Source organism: Lepus europaeus, unplaced genomic scaffold (assembly GCF_033115175.1).
Source record: "Lepus europaeus isolate LE1 unplaced genomic scaffold, mLepTim1.pri SCAFFOLD_74, whole genome shotgun sequence".
NCBI lineage: Eukaryota > Metazoa > Chordata > Mammalia > Lagomorpha > Leporidae > Lepus > Lepus europaeus.
Window position 1 is genome coordinate 919546 of NW_026909577.1, and position 21465 is coordinate 941010.

Here is a 21465-nt window from a genome sequence, read left to right on the forward strand (position 1 = left end):
CCTTGGCCTTAGCTCCTTGAAGCTATGCTGTACATGAGGGTAAGTGATGCCAATTCTATCTGGAAGACTTAGGTATTTATTTGGGAGAGTTAGAGGGACACATAGACACACACAGACAGAGAAAGAACGCGAGAGCGTGCTTCTACTGGTTCTCTCCCCGATGACCACAATGCCCAGGGCTGGACCATGTCAAAACCAGGATCCAGAAACTTCTTCCAGGTCTCCCATGTTGGTTGTAGTGGCCCAAACACTTGGGCCATTTTCTGCTGGTTTTTCCAGGCCATTAGCTGGGAGCTGGATCAGAAGTGGAGCAGCAAGGACAGGAAGCCCCTAAGCCACAAGGCCAGTTCTGTGATGCCAACCTTTTAAGGCTGTTGAGATGAATGAAGATGACATCTATGAAATGTGCAGCCATGTCCCACATGCAGTAGACATGGAACGAGTGACAGCTTCTAGCTGCAGTTAACGTTGTCTTCCTGGCCAATCAAACCCACTGTCCCCACCATGATGGAGCTGCACAGAACACCCTGCCGCTTGCCTGGACAGAACTGCCCATCCTGTAAGGCCAGCATGACTCCCAAATAGCACACATCATCTACCCACTCTCGGCTTCCTCGACCCCAGGATTGAGTGACGTGAGTGTTGTCATTCCACAGGCTAGGACAGGGAGGAGGTGAGCAAGGTACCAGGGTACAAAATCCAGGGAGCTCTTCACTCTCAGGGTTGTCCCATATCTCACATCCTGCACACGAGTCCTGGTCCCAGTTCCATTTGATTGACAAGGAAGCTCAAGTTCAAGGTGATTGCATGCCTGGCTGTTGGATGGCAAAGCAGACACACCTGTGTTCTTACCATACTCAGTTCCAGAGTAGAGCCCGGTCCACAACTGATGCAGTGCATGAACTGTGGTGGCCACCTCGGTGGCACCCATGCCTGACCTCTGATGAGGGGGCAATGGTGATGATGAGGCTCTACCTTCACCATGTGTGCTGAGTGCTAGGCCTTCGGGTCTCCTCCCAGCAGCTCAGCGATCTCCTGCCAACTACAGTTTGCACTCGGATGAGAAGGAACTGAGATCCGGGTGCTGCACCCCTTGCATGGAGTCACACAGCCAGGATGTGAACCCCCTTAGTGTCACAGCGTCACTAAGGTGCCTGTCGGATGCTTCATCTCCCTTGGAATCATCAAGCACTGCTGACCCCTTGCAGGGTTGGTACTGAAGTTTCCAGGCTCTGCAGGCGTCCCCGGGCACCTCTCTCGGGAGGACAGGGCTCTCCTTGGTCAGCAGGGTCAGGACAAGGACGAGACCCATAAGGAGGTCCTGAAGCTGGAGGAGACCCATTCCCAAGAAACACGCATACTCATCCACCGTGAGCTCGCTGTAATACAACTTCACTTCAGGTGTAATAAATTGTGTTAACTTTATGCCTGAGTGAGTTACCTTTCACAATAGAAAATGGGAATTTCCAGGAGTCTTCTTGCATCTGCACATTCCAAGTCTATAGGAGTTTAAAAGATGGATTTTCAGAGCTTCGGTGATGGCTAAGAAATTGCTCTCATGGCTTGAAAATTGTGTTTGCTCCTAGAAACACTGAGTGAGAAATCAGAGCAGCTGATGCTGCTGGATTGGAAAGAATTGTTCAGGGGCTGGGATGGCCTCTGGGAGTGCACTCCCTCCTCCCCTGGAGATAGGACGAAAATGAGACCTTGGTGCCCTCCGCAGTACCTAACAAGTAGGATGCAGTGGAAAGCCACGTCACATCATTTTGAGAAGGCACCCCACTGTGCTGAGCCTTCCCCCTCTATTGTGTAATTCAGACAGTTCACCAGAGTGGCGTGGTGAGAACGGGAGCCTTTGATGTTAGCTTTCTCTGTGCAGAGCGTAATCTTGCATTTTTAGATGATAGCTACTGTGTTAGGCTCGAGGACAGACGGCCAACTCAGGTGCATCCCAAACCCTTCCAGCAAGCCAGGATCGTTCTTTGCTTTAGTGGCTATGGACATTTAGTTGGACTCTTGTTGCCTCATAACTGGGGAGCTCAAGATCCCTCCCAACCAGGTTCTCCCAGCATGGGAGGGAGTGCTGGTTTTTCCCAGTGTTGCCTTTCACTCCTGATTGCACACCTGCTGGCAATACAGTTGTTTCTTTTCTTTTAAAATTCAATTGTGTTTGAGACAAAAAAGACTGATTTACTCCTTAGATGTTTAAACACCTGGGGGTGCCCTAAGCCACAGCCAGGAGCTAGGAATTCCACCTGGGCCTCTTACTGGGTGGCAGGGACTCAAGTACTTGAGCAGTCACAGGAAGTTGGAGCTGGAAGTGGAGCCAGGCCAGGAACCCGGCTAGGTGATGGGGCTCCCACAGGCACAGGTGCCTGCCACACAGGTGGTTCTTGGGCACCTCTGGGCTGTGTTCCCACCACTGGCATCCCACCCATGTTGCTCTTCCCTGCTTTGCAAAAGCCTCTCCCACGATGCTATAGAACACACTGGGCTTTTTGGAAAGGTAGTGACTCACTGGGAAATTATAGCACAGAACAGGAAGTAATCTAGAATTGGATATTAGAGTTGTGGGTTTCTAGCTAGGATGCAGAGTGCTGGAAAGAGTGTGACTCCCACTATGACAACTTAGACAATTGACAGAATCCTACATTTTCTTGAATCATAGAATTGAGCTTAGCTAACTTTTAGATGAGATGGCTAGCTGACTTCTAAGGCAAGGTGAGGCGGGATGAGGCAGCCCAGCAGGAGCTATGTGTGGTTAAAAGCTTTAGGGGATTGTGGAAGTGTAGGAGCAGCTGTGTTTTTGAACATGGAACAGCAGTGAGGAGCCGCATCTACTTGCAGAGGACTCTGCCAACATCCACAGGAGTGGTTGGGGCAGAGTGGGAGCCCAGAGAGCCTCCACTGGTGGCTCAGGCCCGTGGAAGGGAGAAGACACTGCAGGACGGGAGCCGTGAAGCTCGGCCGGGGTCGTTTTCTCTTTGAGGAGGGGAGGAAGCAGCGAGCTCTGAGCCCCTGAGGCATGGGAAGACCCTGGGTGTCAGGAGGAGCCCAACGTATTGGAGGTGGGCGGCACCTGCTGCTGCTGGGTGAGCGGTGAGACCCAGGGCTCCAGTACTGCGAGAGCTGAGGGTCAGACCGTAAGGCCTCCTGGTCCCCCTGCCTCCGACCAAGCGGGACAGCACCAAGCAAAAGGAGGGGCATTCTTCTGGGTGACGGGCAGGCCTCTTCTATTGCACAGAGAGTTAAAAAATAAATTTGGTGAAGATGTTAAGGTTCTTTGGGAAAAGCACAGATCAGATGGCAGATAGCAAAGGCATGGGAAGTTGAAGAAATAATAGAATGGGAACGCCATTGGGGCAACACAAGAGCCGAAGTAGCAGGTGCCCGATAGGCTCGACAGGGAGAAGGATTGAGAACGCGACTCTGTAGAAACGGTCCAGACTGAGACACACAGAATACAGGGAGGAGCGGAACAAAGTGTGTTCTGAGCAGCCGAGAGCGGAGCGAAAACACGGAAGAGCCAAACCGTTGTGTTTTAGGAAGGTCTGAGGGTGCGGCAGAAGAGGAGAATTTCCAGAACTAATGAAGGAGACCAGAGAAGCTCAGAGAACACAAGGAAGGAGATACCCACCCCTCCAGAAGTGACGGAAAATCAAAGATGAAGGAAAATCCGAAAGGCTGCCGGAAACATAAAACACACTACACAAAGAGGAATAAAAGTTGACAGATATCTGGTCAGACGCCACATAAGACTGAAGACAGCGCAGTCATTAAAGAGATAAAAGCAGAAAATCGTCACCCCACAATTTGGTAAAAAGATATGTCAAAAAAAAGGCTAAATGCTTTTTGGGGTCAAAAACTGAGAGAATTTCTTACTAGCAAACCAACACAACAGCAAATATTCCACGGAATTCTTCAGGCTGGAGGACCCAGGTAGGAACGCGCTGCCATCTGTGCAGGGGGTGTGAGCTTGCTCTGCAGGGGAAGAAATTGTCTCCAGGGTTTAACTGAGATGTGTGTTACCGCCTGTCACGGGTGCTCCCCAAAGAGCTGCCTGGGCCATAGTCCTTGTTTGTCCACTCCTTTTCCTCCTCCCCCTGGAATAGCACCTGGGGTCTTTGAGACTCGATAACAGGAACCAAATTGGGGCATTTGGAGCTCCGTAAAGAATAATGTCAGTGTAGGGCTGAGATCAATGAGTCAAACATAATCCATAAGTCACGAAGGGGGTGAGTGGGAGATGCAGAGGGCTCTCCTGCGAGGACGGCGCCCGCCTGCGTGCACAAACACAGGTGGGGCTGCAGCCCCCAGCTGAGCAGCTGACCCAGACAGCTGTCGACAGCAAGTCCCGAAGGCACTGGGAAAGCGTTGGCTGGGACCTGGGTATTCACCGTCTCAGACTGTCACCCCGCCAATTAAGCTTAAGCTTCCTAGTGAAATTTGACACGGCTCAAATTTAGCATCTTCACTCATGGGACCAGCTGCATGTATGTGATGCAACAGGAGCACATGGTGTTGTCTGTGTGACCGACCCTCTGTCCTCTGATTGCAGGAAACAGCCGGGCAGACTGTGGAATGCAGAAAAGACGTGTGTGTGACAACTGGCCTGTGCTTTTGAAAAGACACAGTGTCATGGTGAAGAAAAAGACAGGGAGGTCATTCTGTGTTAAACTACAGAAAGATAGCAACACATGTGGTGCTAAAACCACATCCGGAATCTTGATCAGCGGTAACAAACCACTTATAAAAGACATTTTGGTATAAACTAGGAAATCAGGGTTCTCCAGAGAAAGAACAGGAGAGATCCAGATCTAGATAGATCTAGATAGAATAGGAAGTTAAATGTTTCATGTGGTAAGAGAGAGAGGAGACAGACAGATCAGGGAGTGTTGATTGGCAGTTCCAGTTCAAAGGCGTGTTGCCGGCAAAATTCCCTCTTCTTTGGGTGAGATCTGTCTTTATACCTCTTTCTCTCTATTTAAGAATATTTGATTCATTTATTTTTATTTTATTACTTTATTTGAAAAGCAGAGAGAGACAGACAGACAGACAGCTGGAACTCCCATCGGTAGGTTCACTCCTCAAATGCCTACGACAGCCGAGATGGCTCAGGACAGGGCCAGGAGCTGGAACTCAACCCAGGCACTTGGGCCTCCCTGCTGCCTCTCAAAGTGCACATGAGCAGGAAGCTGGAGTTGGAAGTGGAGGAGCTGGGCCTTGAACCAGGTGACCTGAGATGTGGGTGTCCCAGGTGGCGTCTTCACCACTGTGCCAAAGCCTGCTCGTCTTTTCCTTAAGGGCCTCAGCTTTTTAGAAGAGTTCAGCTGTCAGTCTGGAGGGTAGTCTGTGTTCCCCAAAGTCCGCTGATAGAAGCGTGCATCTCATGTAAACTGTGCCCTTGCAGCAACATCCAGATGTGCCGGCTGCCCTGGCTTAGCCAAGCCATGTGCATGGTGAGCTCCACACCCCTGCCCCTTCTCAGCCGGCTCCGCCTTCCATTGGCCAGTTCGGGAGCCTGCGGGTTTGACAGTTGCAATGCCTGATCAGGGGTCACAACATTTCTCCCTTGTTTTGATGCTTTCTCACCCTGGGGTGCTTTCAGGGTGGTTTTTATTTGCATTTCCTTGATAGGTGGTGATCCTGAGAACTTTTCCTGTGTCTGTTAGCCATTTGTATTTCCTTCTTTGAAAGATGCCTGTACATAGTAGATTATTGGTTGTTGAGTTTCTTGAGCTCCTTATTGATGGTGGATACCAATGCTTTATCAGTTGCATAGTTTGCAAATGTTTTCTCCCATTCTGTCAGTGAGCCTTCACTTTGCTGAGTATTGCTTTTGCTGCGTAGAAGCTTAGCTCAATGTAATCCCATTTGTCCAGGGTTGCTTCTTCTGCCTGTGCTGCTGGGATTGGATCCATCAAGTCTGCCTAGGCCAATGTCTCACGGCATTTCAACAGTGTTTTCCTCGAGTAATTTGATGGTTTCAGGTCTCAGGTTTAGATTATTGATCCATTGTGAGTTGGTTTTTGTTAGGGTGTAAAGTAGGGGTCTTGTTTCAAACTTCAGCATGTATAGATCCAATATTCACAACACCATTTGTTGAAGAGACTGTCCTTTTTCTAAGAAGTGATTTTAGCTCAATTATCAAAGATTGGTTGGTTGTAGATGGGTGGATTAATTTCTGGGTTTTCTATTCTGTTTCATCTGTGTACATGGGTATTTTCATGCTGGTACCCAGCTGTTTTGATTATAACAGCTCTGTACAATGTCTTTAAATCTGGTATTGTGATGTCTCTAGCTTTGTGTTATTATTTAAGATTGCTTTGACTATTTGGGATCTTTTGTGTTTCTACATGAATTTTAGGATTTTTTTTCTAAATTTTTGAATAATATCTTTTAAAAAATTAGGATCACATTGAATCTGTAAATTGCTTTGGGTAGTATGGACATTTTGATGATACTAATTTTTATAATACATAAACATGGAAGTTTTTTTTCATTTTTGTGTGTGTTTTCTATTTCTTTCCTTAATGTTTTATAGTTTTCTTTATAGATGTTTTTCCACATCCTTGATTAAATCCATCCCAAGGTGTTTAAATTTTTTTGTTGCTAGTATGAATGGGACTGATATTATAAGTTCTCTCTCATCCAGAGCATTATTGCTACTTAAGAATGTTCTTGGAGGCCAGCACTCTGATCTAGTGTGTTAAGCCTCGGCGTCAGGTGCCGGCATACCATATGGGCACTGATTTGAGTCCTGGCTGCTCCACTTCTAATGCAGCTCCCTGTTAATGTGTCTGGGAAAGCAGTGGAGGATGGCCCAAGTGCCTGAGCCCCTGCACCCACATGGAAGACCCAAAAGAAGCTCTTGGCTCCTGGCTTGGGCTCGACCCAGCTCTGGCTGTTGCAGCCATTTGGGGAATGAACCAGTGGATGGAAGGTGTCCCTCTCTCTGTGTCTCTTCCTCTGTTTCTAACTTTGCCTCTCAAAGAAATAAACTAAATCATTAAAAAAGGGGGAATGCTCTTGGTTTTTGTGTGTTGATTTTGTATCCTGAAACTTTGCCAAATTCTCCTATGAGTTCCCATGGTCTCTTAGTGGAGCTTTTTAGTTCCCTATATAAAGGATTATGTCATCTGCAAACACGGATAATTTGACGTCTTCCTTTCTAATTTGTATCCCTTTAATTTCTTTTTCTTGTCTAATGGCTCTGGCTAAAACTTGCAGAACTATCATGAATAGTAATGGTGAGAGTGGGCATCCTCTCTCATTGCAGACACTAGTGGAAATGCTTCCAGGTTTTCCCTGTTCAAGATGTGGCTGGCTGTGGATTTGGCATTTATTGTTGCCTTGATTGTGTTTAGGCATGGTTCCTCTTCACCCAATTTTTAAAGCTTGTTTTTCTATCATGAAAGGGTGTTGTATTTTATCAAATGCTTTCTCAGCATCCACTGAGATAATCATACAATTTTTATCCTTCACTTTGGTTATGTGATGTATCACTTATTGATTTGTCTATGTTGAACCGTCTCTGGGATAATCACACTTGGTCTGGGTGGATGATCTTGATGTGTTGTTGGATTGGACTGGCTACTATTTTATTGAGGATTTTTGCATCTATGTTTATCAGGGACATTGGCCTGTAGTTTTCTTTTTGGGTTATGTCTTTGATTTTGGAATTAAGATAATGTTGACCTGATGGAATGGATTTGGAAGGGTTCCCTCTCTCTCGGTTGTTTACAACAGTTTCAGAAGAATTGGGATTAGTTCTTCCTTAAAATTGTGGTTGAATTCAGCAGTGAAGCCATCTGGCTCTAGGCTTTTCTTTGCTGGGAGTCTTTATTACTGATTCAATCTCCATCTTCATTGTTGGTCTATTCAGCTTTTCTAAGTCTTTGTGCTTCAACTTCTGTGAATTATACATGTCTAGAAATCTATTTCTTACATATTTTCTATTTTGTTGGTATATACCTATTTGTAATGATTCCTAATTATTCTTTGTATTTCTGAGGTATTAGTTGTAACATCTCCTTCTTTATCTCTGATTTTGAGTCATCTTCCCTTTTTATTTGGTTAGTTGAATTAATGGTTTATCAGTTTTGATTTTTTTTAAAAATCAGTTCTTCATTTTACTGATGTTTTGCATATTTTTTCCTAATTTCTGTGTTGTTTATTCTCCAATTTTTATTTTTTCCTCCTAATTTAGGGTTTGGTTTGTTCTTATTTTTCTAGGTTATTGAGATGTGTTGCTAGATAATTTGATACCTTTCCAATTTCTTGATGGAGGCACTAATGGCTGATATATCCTATAAGGTTTTTTAAGATTTATTTATTTATTTATTTATTTGAGAGGCAGAGTTACAGAAAGTGAGAGGGAGAGAGAGAGAGAGAAAGGTCTTCCTTCCGTTGGTTCACTCCTCAAACGGACGCAATGGCCAGAGCTGCGCCGATCCTAAGCCAGGACCAGGTGCTTCTTCCCAGTCTCCCATGTGGCTGCAGAGGTCCAAGGACCTGGGCCATCCTCCACTGCCTTCCCAGGCCACAGCAGAGAGCTGGATTGGAAGAGGAGCAGCCGGGACTAGAATCGGAGCCCATATTGGATGCCGGCACCTCAGGCGGAAGATTAACCTACTGTGCCATGGTGCCGGCCCCAATATCCTGTAAGTTTTGAGTTTTTGTGCTTTCATTTTCATTCATTTCCAGGAATTTTTTATTTCCTTTTTGATTTATTCTGTGACACAGTATTCATTCATGAGTATTTTTTAGTCTCCATGTGTATGCATATTTTCTAGGGTTTTTTAAGTTGTTAATTTCTAGCTTCATTCCATGGTGCTCAGAAAGGATATATGACATGATTTCTATCTGTTTTTAAATTTGTTGAGTCTTCCTTTATGGCTTAGCGTATGATCTGTCATATAGAAAGTCCCATGCACTGATGGAAAGAAAGTGTATTGTTTAGCTGTAGGATGAAATCTTCTACAGATAGTGATCTATATTGGTCCATTTGGTCGAGTAGTATGATGAACTCTGCTTCTTTCTTTTTTTATTCCTTTAAGATGATTTATTTATTGAAATGGAACAAATTTCATTTGTCTCATACATACAATTTAAGAACATAATGACATTTCCCATTCCATCCCCCCTCCATCCCACCATTCCTCCTATTTCCTTTCTTATTTTTTATTTTTTGACAGGCAGAGTGGACAGTGAGAGAGAGACAGAGAGAAAGGTCTTCCTTTTTGCTGTTGGTTCACCCTCCAATGGCCACCGCGGCCAGCGCATCACGCCAATCCAAAGCCAGGAGCCAGGTGCTTTCCTGGTCTCCCGTACGGGTGCAGGGCCCAAGCACTTGGGCCATCCTCCACAGCCCTCCCGGGCCACAGCAGAGAGCTGGACTGGAAGAGGGGCAACCAGGACAGAATCCAGTGCCCCGACCGGGACTAGAAACCAGGGTGCTGGCGCCGCAGGTGGAGGATTAGCCAATTGAGCCGCGGCACCAGCTTCCTTTCTTATTTTTCTTTTGATTTTTGTGATAATATACTTCTTTTCTTTGAGAACAAGTTTTATAATTAATTGAAGAAGTACCTAAAAAAACAAGCAGTGGAGTTGGTGACTGCCAGCAACTACTGCCTCCCCGGGTTCTCAATTGGACCTGTGCTACGCTCTGGCCAGTTCTGTACCACGGATTGCTGCCTGTTTCCCCCACCCCTCCACCCCCGTCTCAACAATGCCACTGGCTCTGGCTGTCCATGGCTCTGGCTTTCTGAGGACTCTGGGGACCGGCCAACACTCACCATGCCAGTTCAAGCTGGTTCCCCTCCTCCCGTGGGGCTTCCTGGGCAGTTTTCTCTCAGTCTCCATCGTGTGTGAACCTCCTACATTTCTCCTCGCTGGTTCTCCCCAGCCCTGCAAAGCGTGCTGCTCCCCAAGTCTGTTGTTTCTGTTTGAATTTTTTGTCTAGTTGATCTGTCCTTTTGGTCTGTGTATATCTTTATTGGTGAAGTGTTTCTTGTAGGAAGCCTAAGGATGGTTCTTGTTCAGCCAGTTGGATCTTTTAACTGAAGAATTTAGTCCGTTTACATTCAAGGTTATTATTGATAAGAAATGACTTCATCTTGGAATTTTTTCATAAATATTCCTATTGTTTCAAATTTCTCTTTGTTCTTTTACTAGGAGATTTTCTGCTTTCGCATTATTTCTAGATGCTGATTGTCTTCCTGCATTTCTGTGGGTAGTAAATTTTTTTTTTTTGAGATTTATTTGTCTATTTGAAAGGCAGGGTTACAGAAAGGCAGATGTAGAGAGAAAGAGAAAGAGAGCGAGAGAGAGAGAGATCTTCCATCCACCGGGTCACTCCTGCAATGGCCAGAGCAGAGTAAATCCAAAGCCAAGAGCTTCCTCCAGGTCTCCCACGCGGGTGCAGAAGCCCAAGGACTTGGGCCATCTTCTACTGCTCTCCCAGGCCACAGCAGAGAGCTGAATCAGAAGTGGAGCAGCCGGGTCTCAAACCAGCATTCATATGGGATGTCAGCACTGTAGGCGGCACCTTTACCTGTTAAGCCACAGTCCCAGCCCCAAGTAGTACATCCTTAAGTGTCATTTGTAAGGCTGGACAGGTGGAAACAGATTCTTTACTTTTTCGCTTGTCTTGGGAAATCTTTATTTCACCTTCATTCATTAATGAGAGCTTTGCTGGGTATTCTGGGTTTGCAGTTTTTTCTTTTAGGACTTGGACTACATTTCTCCATTCTGTTGAGAATTCTGGTGTCACTCTGATGGGAGTTCCCGTAAAGGTGATCTGGAGGTACTTACCAATCTTGGGATATTCTCTCGATGTTTTACTTTTTTTTTTATTTATTATTATCAGAGAGAGAGACAGAGAGAAAGGTCTTCCTTTGCCATTGGTTCACTCTCCAATGGCCGCCGTGGCCAGCGCACCGTGCTGATCCGAAGGCAGGAGCCAGGTGCTTATCCTGGTCTCCCATGGGGTGCAGGGCCTAAGGACTTGGACCATCCTCCACTGCACTTCCGGGCCATAGCAGAGAGTTGGCCTGGAAGAGGGGCAACAGGGACAGAATCCAGTGCCCCAACCAGGACTAGAACCCAATGTGCCAGCGCCGCAAGGCGCAGGATTAGCCTAGTGAGCCACGGCGCCGGCCTTCGATGTTTTACTTTTCAAAGTTTGACTGTAATGTGTCATGGTGAGAATCTTTTCTGATCATGCCTGTTTGGAGTTCTACCTACTTCCTGCATTTGGATGCCGATATCTTTTTTTAAATTGGGGAAATTTTTTTTTCCTTTTATTAAACTGACTATATTTTATAAGTCATTCTTTTTTTCAGTAGCTTCAGGAACTCCTAAGACCCATGTATTTAATGGTTTGATGATATCCCATAGATCCTGAACTCTTTTTTGGCTAATTTCTTTCTTTCTTTCTTTCTTTCTTTCTTTCTTTCTTTCTTTCTTTCTTTCTTTCTTTCTTTCTTTTTTTGGGGGGTGGCTGGTATATTTCAAACCCCTGTCTTATAGATCACATGTTCTTTTTTTTTTTTAAACAAACGTATCTTTTAATTCCGTTTTCCGTGGTCTTTATTTAAAAGCCCAGGGTGCTGAGCCCCTTGCAGTGTGTCCCCCGACACCTCTGTGAGATTCGTGCCCAGCATGCAGGGCGCTGAGTGTGCACAGTCAGCACAGTGGGCACACAGGACCACAGCTGCTGACCGTGACCCCTCAGCACCACCCTGTCCCCAGAGACCCCTGGCAGGGCCGCGTGCAGCTGCAGCTGCACCTCAGCAAATTGAGTCTGGTGCTTTGGTGCCGGGGGAAGGGAGGCACCGTTCCTCCCCTTCACAAGGCTGGGTGGTCGCCCAGCACCCCAGCAGCTCCCCAGGCTGCACTCCATGCCGGTGGGGTGTGGAATTCTTCCTCAGCCAGAGCTGTGGTGGAGAGGGCTGCAGCATCTCCCCTCTGCTTGCCCTGGGACGATGGTTCTCCCCAGGCTGGAGCCAGCGGGGCCCGAGCGGGACGGGCAGGCAGCAGCCTGTCCTCCCTTCGCTGCTCCGTGGGACCTGTGTTCTCCTCTGTGCATGGCCCTCGGCGGGAACCCTGGGAGCGTGGTCTTTCCTTTGTATTTCTGGGACTGAGGTCTGTGTGGCTGCTCCCGATGCCGCCATCTGGATCTGATTGATTTCTTGACATTTTTACTGATTTCTCCCAAATCTCTTCAATCTATATTTTATGCTTTTGCTCTTCAGCCATTTTTGATGTTTTGATGAGTTCCTCTCCCCAATTTTTCAGTTTTCCTGTTTGCTGTAGGATTCCATTTATTTTGATGTTCAATTTATTGATAGATTTCTTTATTTCAACAATTATTTATTTATTTATTTATTTGAAAGAGTTACAGAGAGAAGTAGAGACAGAGTGAGAGGTCTTCCATCCACTGGTTCACTCCCCAAATGGCCGCAATGGCCAGAGCTGCACCAATCCAAAACCAGGAGTCAAGAGCTTCCTCCAAGACTTGGGTCATCCTGTACTGCTATCCCAGGCCATAGCAGAGAGCTGGATCAGAACAGGAGCAGCCGGGACTAGAACCGGCGCCCATATGGGATGCCGGCACTTCAGGCCAGGGCTTTAATCCGCTGCTCCACAGTGCTGACCTCAACATTTATTTATTTATTTATTTATTTATTTATTTATTGACAGGCAGAGTGGACAGTGAGAGAGAGAGAGAGAGAGAAAGGTCTTCCTTTTTGCCATTGGTTCACCCTTCAATGGCCGCCACGGCCGGCGCACCGCACTGATCCGATGGCAAGAGCCAGGTGCTTCTCTTGGTCTCCCATGGGGTGCAGGGCCCAAGCACTTGGGCCATCCTCTACTGCACTCCCAGGCCACAGCAGAGAGCTGGCCTGGAAGAGGGGCAACTGGGATAGAATCCGGCGCCCCGACCGGGACTAGAACCCGGGGTGCCAGCGCCACAAGGCGGAGGATTAGCCTATTGAGCCGCGGCGCTGGCCAATTATTTATTTTTTAAATAGCCAGTTTCTCCAATTGGTTTTCCATCCAATTGCTTTTCTTGATTCACGTTACTAATTTTCTTTCTTATTTCTTCCGGGACTTCAGTTTACATATCTAGAATTTCTTTCTGTCTGATCAGTTAAGCCTGTTTGCTTTTCTTTTTTAGATTGATTTTACTTATTTGAAAGGCAGAGTTACAGGGAGATAGAGAGAAAGAAAGAGAGAGAATATGAATATTCCATCCACTGGTTCACTCCTCAATTGGCTACAATGTCTGGGGCTGGGCCAGGCTGAAGCCAGGAGTTAGGAGCTTCACCTAGGTGCACTAGTAGGGCGCTGGATCAGAAGTGGAGCAGCCAGGACCTGAACCAGTGCCCATCTGAGCCAGCAGTGTCACAGGCGACAGCTTAACCCACTACGCCACTGCTCTGCCCCCAGGTGTACTTTTTTTGATTTTGTGCTCCTCAGATACCTCATTGTTTCCTCCTGAGAATTCACATTCACTGAGATGTCCTGAGTGCAGGGCCAGGAAGAAAGCCAGCAGCCTCAGCTGTGTCCACACAGCAAGCGAGGGAAGGAAGGGTGGGAAGTAGGGTGCCGAGTCTCTGGCATTCTGAGCACTCTCATTTATCCCACCCTACATGAACATGTGTATGCATGTATACAGGCAAATACACGTACACAGGCATGCACACACGTGTGCATGTACAGACATACACACGTGCGTACACAACCAAACTCACAACACCTGTATATGCGTGCACATAAATACACGTGTGCAAACACTACACACAGGCAGTGTGCACACATGCAGGTATACATGTATACATATGTACACATACATATGCATACATCAACACAGCAATGCACAATAAGACGTGTGCACAGGCGTGTATGCACACATACATGCCCACACGTGTGTGCACGCATGTACACCAGGGGCAGGAACCTCAGGTAGCCCTCAACAGCATCCTGCTGATGCTCATCCCCAAGCTGCCTCGATCTGTTTTGTGTCCCTGACCTGTGCTGGGGCGAGGGGAGGGAAGATGCTCAGGACCATAAGCCCCCGTGCCTTTTGTCAGCTACCCCTCAGCCCTGCCAGGGCCTTGGGCTACCCTGACCTTGCTGGTTCTTTGGAGTCTTCCTGGTGCTGATCTTGGCCTTTCCCACCATGGTGGTAAGACAGGCCTGGGGGAATGCATGGCACAGAACAGAACTCACAAGGAGAACGCCATGTCCCCAGTTCCCATCCCTGCCGCCTGGCTCTGCCCCGTGTCAGGCTGTTGTCCCGCCCCTCTGCCTCCTCTAAGAGCTCCCACTGGCCTGGGATCTGTTCTTCAGTCCCTTGTGTTTGCAGTGTGTCCAGAGCTGGGGTGAGAAGAGCCGTCTTGCTCCACCAGCAGTGTGGGTGCAGGATCTGCTTGTGTAGCGTGGGCTGGGACCAGCACAGGCACATGGCTGTCGGCGTCTCTCCTTCTGCGCTCTTGTGTCTGCTGTGCTGGCTCGATCCTGCACTCTCCTGCTTCTGGTCCAGGGTTTATGTGCTGGAATCTCTGGGCAGCCTGTGGATCTCCTCAAGCTATAGAAGCACTGTGACCACGTGGAGACGGTCTGCGGCTTTGGCAGTTGTTGAAAGGGAGTTGCATTCTTTGGAAAGGTGAGAATGGATACTCCAGTTACTTCCAGTCCCATTTACTGTTCTGCAGATGGACTGGCCGGCGTGTGGTTCTTCTCTGTGGGATGTGGGCACAGCCACTCCAGGCAGCTCTGAGAGGAGAGAGAGGCAGAGAGGCCTGGTCCCCTGTGGGTGCAGAGTGCCACCCTGGGCGTCAAAGCCCATGAGTCACTGTGGAGCCTCTGGTAGGTTCTGTAACCCCCGTTTCTTTGTTTTGCGTCACAGTGTCGTTTTGAAAGTTAAAGGATGTTAAGAAAGGAAAAGCTTGGAGTGGTGTCTGGCATCAGGCATTGCGGTCGTTATTTTTGTCGTGACTGTCATTTGCTTTTATTCCCGGATCTGCAGGGTTTCTGACTTGGGGACGTAGGGCAGACCAGTGCATAAACCACAGAGGAATTCCATGACGGGCTGCTAGGCAGAGCACAGACGGGTCTCTGGGCTAACCCTGGGAGGGCCACTGCCCGTGCCTCAGGCTGCACGCCTTCCCCGTAGCTCACGCCCTCTGCCTATGGCTGGCTCTGACAGAAACTGGAGGGATGGAGTTGTGTGTGTCCGTTTCCTTACTTGGACGTATTAAAATCAGAAGTGTTTTCTTCCCCGGGCCGACACCTCAGAGCCCTTGATTCAGACTCTTCCCCAGCAGCTTTGACATCGTATTGCTGTCATGGGTGGGGGGTGGGGGCTGCCTCCTGTGCTGCCACACACAGGCTTGCCGTGGGCGTCTTTGCACCCACTTATGTCATGAGAAAATCTCAACTTCCTGAATCGGTGGTGGGTGCTGAAAAGTATGGAGACATCCACTGGTCACTCCACAGTACTCACTGTGGCCAGATCCTGGAACTCCATCCAGGTCTCCCATGTGGGTGGCAGGGAGCCATGGGTCATCTGCTGCTGCCTCCAGGATGCACATTAGCAGGAAACTGGATGGAAAACAGAGGCAGGAATTGATGCCAGGTACCTGAGGTGGGACACAGGTGTCCTAGAGGGTACCCTACCATGCTGCACCACCGTGCCTGCCCGCATCACTGGAAATATTACCCCCCACCCCCACGCTGCACCACCATGCCTGCCTGTGTCACTGGAAGTGTTACCCCCACCCCCACGCTGCACCACCATGCCTGCCCACGTCACTGGAAGTGTTACCCCCACCCCCACGCTGGACCACCGTGCCTGCCCACATCACTGGAAATATTACCCCCCACCCCCACGCTGCACCACCATGCATGCCCGTGTCACTGGAAGTGCTACCCCCACCCCCACGCTGCACCACCACGCCTGCCTGTGTCACTGGAAGTGTTCCCCCTACCCCCACACTGCACCACCGTGCCTGCCCGCATCACTGGAAGTGTTCCCCCTACCCCCACACTGCACCACCATGCCTGCCCGCATCACTGGAAGTGTTAACCCCACCCCCACACTGCACCACCATGCCTGCCCGCATCACTGGAAGTGTTAACCCCACCCCCACACTGCACCACCACGCCTGCCCGTGTCACTGGAAGTGTTACCCCCACCCCCACACTGCACCACCATGCCTGCCCACGTCACTGGAAGTGTTACCCACACCCCCACACTGCACCACCATGCCTGCCTGTGTCACTGGAAGTGTTACCCCCCCACACACTGCACCACCACGCCTGCCTGTGTCACTGGAAGTGTTACCCCCCACACACACTGCACCACCACGCCTGCCTATGTCACTGGAAGTGTTACCCCCACCCCCACACTGCACCACCATGCCTGCCCACGTCACTGGAAGTGTTACCCCCCCACACACTGCACCACCATGCCTGCCCGCATCACTGGAAGTGTTACCCCCACCCCACTGCACCACCGTGCCTGCCCGTGTCACTGGAAGTGTTACCTCCACACACACTGCACCACCATGCCTGCCCGCATCACTGGAAGTGTTACCCTCACCCCACTGCACCACCGTGCCTGCCCGTGTCACTGGAAGTGTTACCCCCACCCCCACACTGCACCACCACGCCTGCCCACGTCACTGGAAGTGTTACCCCCACCCCCACGCTGGACCACCGGCCCTGCCCACGTCACTGGAAGTGTTACCCCCCACCCTGATGCTGCACCACCGTGCCTGCCCGTATCACTGGAAGTGTACCCCACCCCCACGCTGGACCACCGTGCCTGCCCACATCACTGGAAATACTACCCCCCACCCCCATGCTGCACCACCATGCCTGCCCGTGTCACTGGAAGTGTTACCGCCACCCCCACGCTGGACCACCGTGCCTGCCCACGTCACTGGAAATATAACCCCCCCCCACGCTGCACCACCATGCATGCCCGTGTCACTGGAAGTGCTACCCCCACCCCCACGCTGCTCCACCATGCCTGCGCACGTCACTGGAAGTATTACCCCCCACCCCCACGCTGTACCACTGAGCCTGCCCGTGTCACTGGAAGTGTTACCCCCCCCACTGCACCACCCTGCCTGCCCGTGTCACTGGAAGTGTTACCCCCACCCCCACACTGCACCACCACGCCTGCCCACGTCACTGGAAGTGTTATCCCCACCCCCATGCTGGACCACCGTGCCTGCCCACCTCACTGGAAGTGTTACCCCCACCCCCACGCTGGACCACCGTGCCTGCCCGTGTCACTGGAAGTGTTACCCCCCACCCCCACGCTGTACCACTGAGCCTGCCCTTGTCACTGGAAGTGTTACCCCCACCCCCACACTGCACCACCATGCCTGCCCACGTCACTGGAAGTGTTACCCCCACCCCCACGCTGGACCACCGGCCCTGCCCACGTCACTGGAAGTGTTACCCCCCACCCTGATGCTGCACCACCGTGCCTGCCCGTATCACTGGAAGTGTTCCCCCACCCCCACGCTGGACCACCGTGCCTGCCCACATCACTGGAAATACTATCCCCCACCCCCATGCTGCACCACCATGCCTGCCCGTGTCACTGGAAGTGTTACCCCCACCCCCACGCTGCACCACCATGCCTGCGCACGTCACTGGAAGTATTACCCCCCACCCCCACGCTGTACCACTGAGCCTGCCCGTGTCACTGGAAGTGTTACCCCCCCCACTGCACCACCCTGCCTGCCCGTGTCACTGGAAGTGTTACCCCCACCCCCACACTGCACCACCACGCCTGCCCACGTCACTGGAAGTGTTATCCCCACCCCCATGCTGGACCACCGTGCCTGCCCACCTCACTGGAAGTGTTACCCCCACCCCCATGCTGGACCACCGTGCCTGCCCATGTCACTGGAAGTGTTACCCCCACCCCCACGCTGGACCACCGTGCCTGCCCGTGTCACTGGAAGTGTTACCCCCACCCCCACGCTGTACCACTGAGCCTGCCCTTGTCACTGGAAGTGTTACCCCCACCCCCACACTGGACCACCACGCCTGCCCACGTCACTGGAAGTGTTACCCCCACCTCCCCACGCTACACCACTGAGCCTGCCCGTGTCACTGGAAGTGTTACCCCCACCCCCACACTGCACCACCACGCCTGCCCATGTCACTGGAAGTGTTACCCCCACCCCCCACGCTGCACCACTGAGCCTGCCCGTGTCACTGGAAGTGTTACCCCCCCCACTGTACCACGGTGCCTGCCCATGTCACTGGAAGTGTTACCCCCCCCACTGCACCACGGTGCCTGCCCATGTCACTGGAAGTGTTACCCCCCCCACTGCACCACCCTGCCTGCCCGTGTCACTGGAAGTGTTACCCCCACCCCCACACTGCACCACTGAGCCTGCCCGTGTCACTGGAAGTGTTACCCCCACCCCCACGCTGGACCACTGGGCCTGCCCATGTCACTGGAAGTGTTACCCCCACCCCCACGCTGGACCACCATGCCTGCCCGTGTCAATGGAAGTGTTACCCCCACCCTCACGCTGGACCACCATGCCTGCCCGTGTCACTGGAAGTGTTACCCCCACCCCCACTGCACCACCATGCCTGCCCGTGTCACTGGAAGTGTTACCCTCCCCACTGCACCACGGTGCCTGCCCGTGTCACTGGAAGTGTTACCCCCACCCCCACGCTGGACCACCATGCCTGCCCGTGTCACTGGAAGTGTTACCCCCACCCCCACTGCACCACCATGCCTGCCCGTGTCACTGGAAGTGTTACCCCCCCACTGCACCACCCTGCCTGCCCGTGTCACTGGAAGTGTTACCCCCACCCCCACGCTGCACCACTGAGCCTGCCTGTGTCACTGGAAGTGTTACCCCCACCCCCACTGCACCACCATGCCTGCCCGTGTCACTGGAAGTGTTACCCCCCCACTGCACCACCCTGCCTGCCCGTGTCACTGGAAGTGTTACCCCCACCCCCACGCTGCACCACTGAGCCTGCCCGTGTCACTGGAAGTGTTACTCCCCCACATGCATATGCACTGCACAACCTTCGGAAAGTGGGGCTGTCCACTCTTCAACTCATTATGATCACTCTGACCCAGAGTGATCCTGAGCAGTGAGTCCAGGGTGTGAGCTGCTGCCCGCGGGGAATCACCATGAACTCTGAGTTGTTTCTTTGCCTCTTTCCCTCCACTGGTTCTGCCAGATTACTCTCGTCAGTGCCCAGAACTAGTACCAGCTGAGGTCTTGCAGGCCAATGTGACTTTGTGAAGCTGTTCTGAGGACGGCGTCTGGTGAGCCAGCAGGGCCCGTGACTGAAGACAGCAGCACCAGTGCTCCCCAGTGACGTGGGGAGGCACGGTGGTACAGCGTGGGGTAGGGGTAACACTTCCAGTGACGTGGGCAGGCGTGGTGGTCCAGTGTGGGGGTGGGGGTAACACTTCCAGTGACACGGGCAGGCATGGTGGTGCAGCGTGTATGTGGGGTAACACTTCCAGTGACGTGGGCAGGGGTGGTGGTCCAGCATGGGGGTGGGGGTAACACTTCCAGTGACGTGGGCAGGGGCGGTGGTCAGCGTGGGGGTGGGGGTAACACTTCCAGTGACGTGGGCAGGCAGGGTGGTACAGTGGGGGGGTAACACTTCCAGTGACACAGGCAGGCGTGGTGGTGCAGCATGGGGGTGGGGGGTAACACTTCCAGTGACATAGGCAGGCAGGGTGGTGCAGTGGGGTGGGGGTAACACTTCCAGTGACACAGGCAGGCACGGTGGTCCAGCGTGGGGGTGGGGGTAACACTTCCAGTGACACGGGCAGGCGTGGTGGTATAGTGTGGGGGTGGGGGAACACTTCCAGTGACATGTTTTGGGGAGTAGGCCCCTCCTCTGGTCTGTTAGCATACGTGATGTTGGTTTTCCCTTCAGGGAGAGCCCCAGTCATTTCCTCGCTGGGCTGTGGTAAAGATGAAGTGAGACAGTTCAGGCAAGGTCCATGGTGTGGAGCCCCGGGCGCTGCAGGGCTCCCAAAGCCGGCTGTGTTTGTGGTTACCAGGCTGGGAACCGGGCAGCGTGGCCTGGGATTCTTTCTTTCCTCCTGCAGTTGTGGGTCACGTGCCAGGCGTGTTTGGACTGTGTGACCTCCCTCAGAGGTGTCGGAAATGCACCTTGCATGTGGCCACCAGGTGCCTCCGTCTGCCGCCTCCTGGGCTGTGTCGGGACTTCTTGTCTGCATCGGGACGGCTCTGTGTCCCGACTCAAAGCAGAGTGGCTGCTCGTCACAGACGGGGCTCCTCACACACTTCGAGCCCAGATGCCTAAGAATGAATGGTACCCGGAGGTCACCTCACCTCCTTATGCAAGGTGGCAACTGCTCTCCTTGCCTCAGCCCCGTGGGCTTCCAAGGTCACTTTTGCTCATAGTTTCCACAACTCAGATCCCAGGGAGAGAGACCCCGGGCCGGCTCGGGAGCAGCAGTGGCAGCGGGGTCTTCCCGCCTACACAGCGGTGGTTGGCACTGCCAGGGGGAGACAGTATCTGTGTCACCACATTTTTATCCCAGTAAAGAGCCTGGGCAGTAAGAACGTGGCTGGGATTTACCCCTCCTCCTGTAACCTGAAGGTGGCTCTGAGAACAGCCAGGAACTGGAGCAGGTGCCCTGGTCAGGTCGTGTTGAAGGGAGCCCTCTGCTCGTGGCTCGTAGAAGGAAGGGCGTGTTACAGCCATGTGCGAGTTTGACTTGGACACAGGCAGACAGATGTACGTCACATCACATCTGTAGTGTGATCGTAGCATTTCATGGCCAGGGAGCTATAAATAAGGTGATTTTTTCCCGTTTTAAAGTGTGATTTACATCAGGCAGAAATGTGAGATGTTCCGGTAGCCGCTGGCTGTGACAAGCATTTTGCCTTTGAGCGTGCGTGTGTGTGTGTGTGTGTGCGGGGGGGGGGGGGCTCCTGCTCTGAGCAGGAGCCGGAGCTGGTGTGTGCACCGGCACTCACATGGGGCTGTCATGCTTCTCACCCTGAACTCGGTCCCCTCCCCGGGCTTCCTGTCTCCAGGCACAACACCGTCATCTGTTAAACTGAGCAAATCGTGAACCCGAGGGTCACTACAGATGCTCCTTGTCCCTCACCTCCTCATCCCGGTCACCCTGCCTCTTCCCTGTCGGAGGTAGAGGGTTCCCCGAGAATGAGCAGCAAGTTCTGAGCTCTCTGGGCCCAGGTCAGAGGCCACAAGGGACACCTGCATTACCCAACCACGTGCCATCACACAAAGGTGATACCAGCACCAGTCTTCAGCCTGCCCTGCCCTCGGCTACTCCAGACCCAGTGCAAGAGGACAACAGCCAGCCCCTGCCAGCCCACTGCTCAGCTGCTAGCCCCACACTTCTTCCCAGCTCCCCACAATCCAGCCAAGCAGGCAGTTGCTCACTCC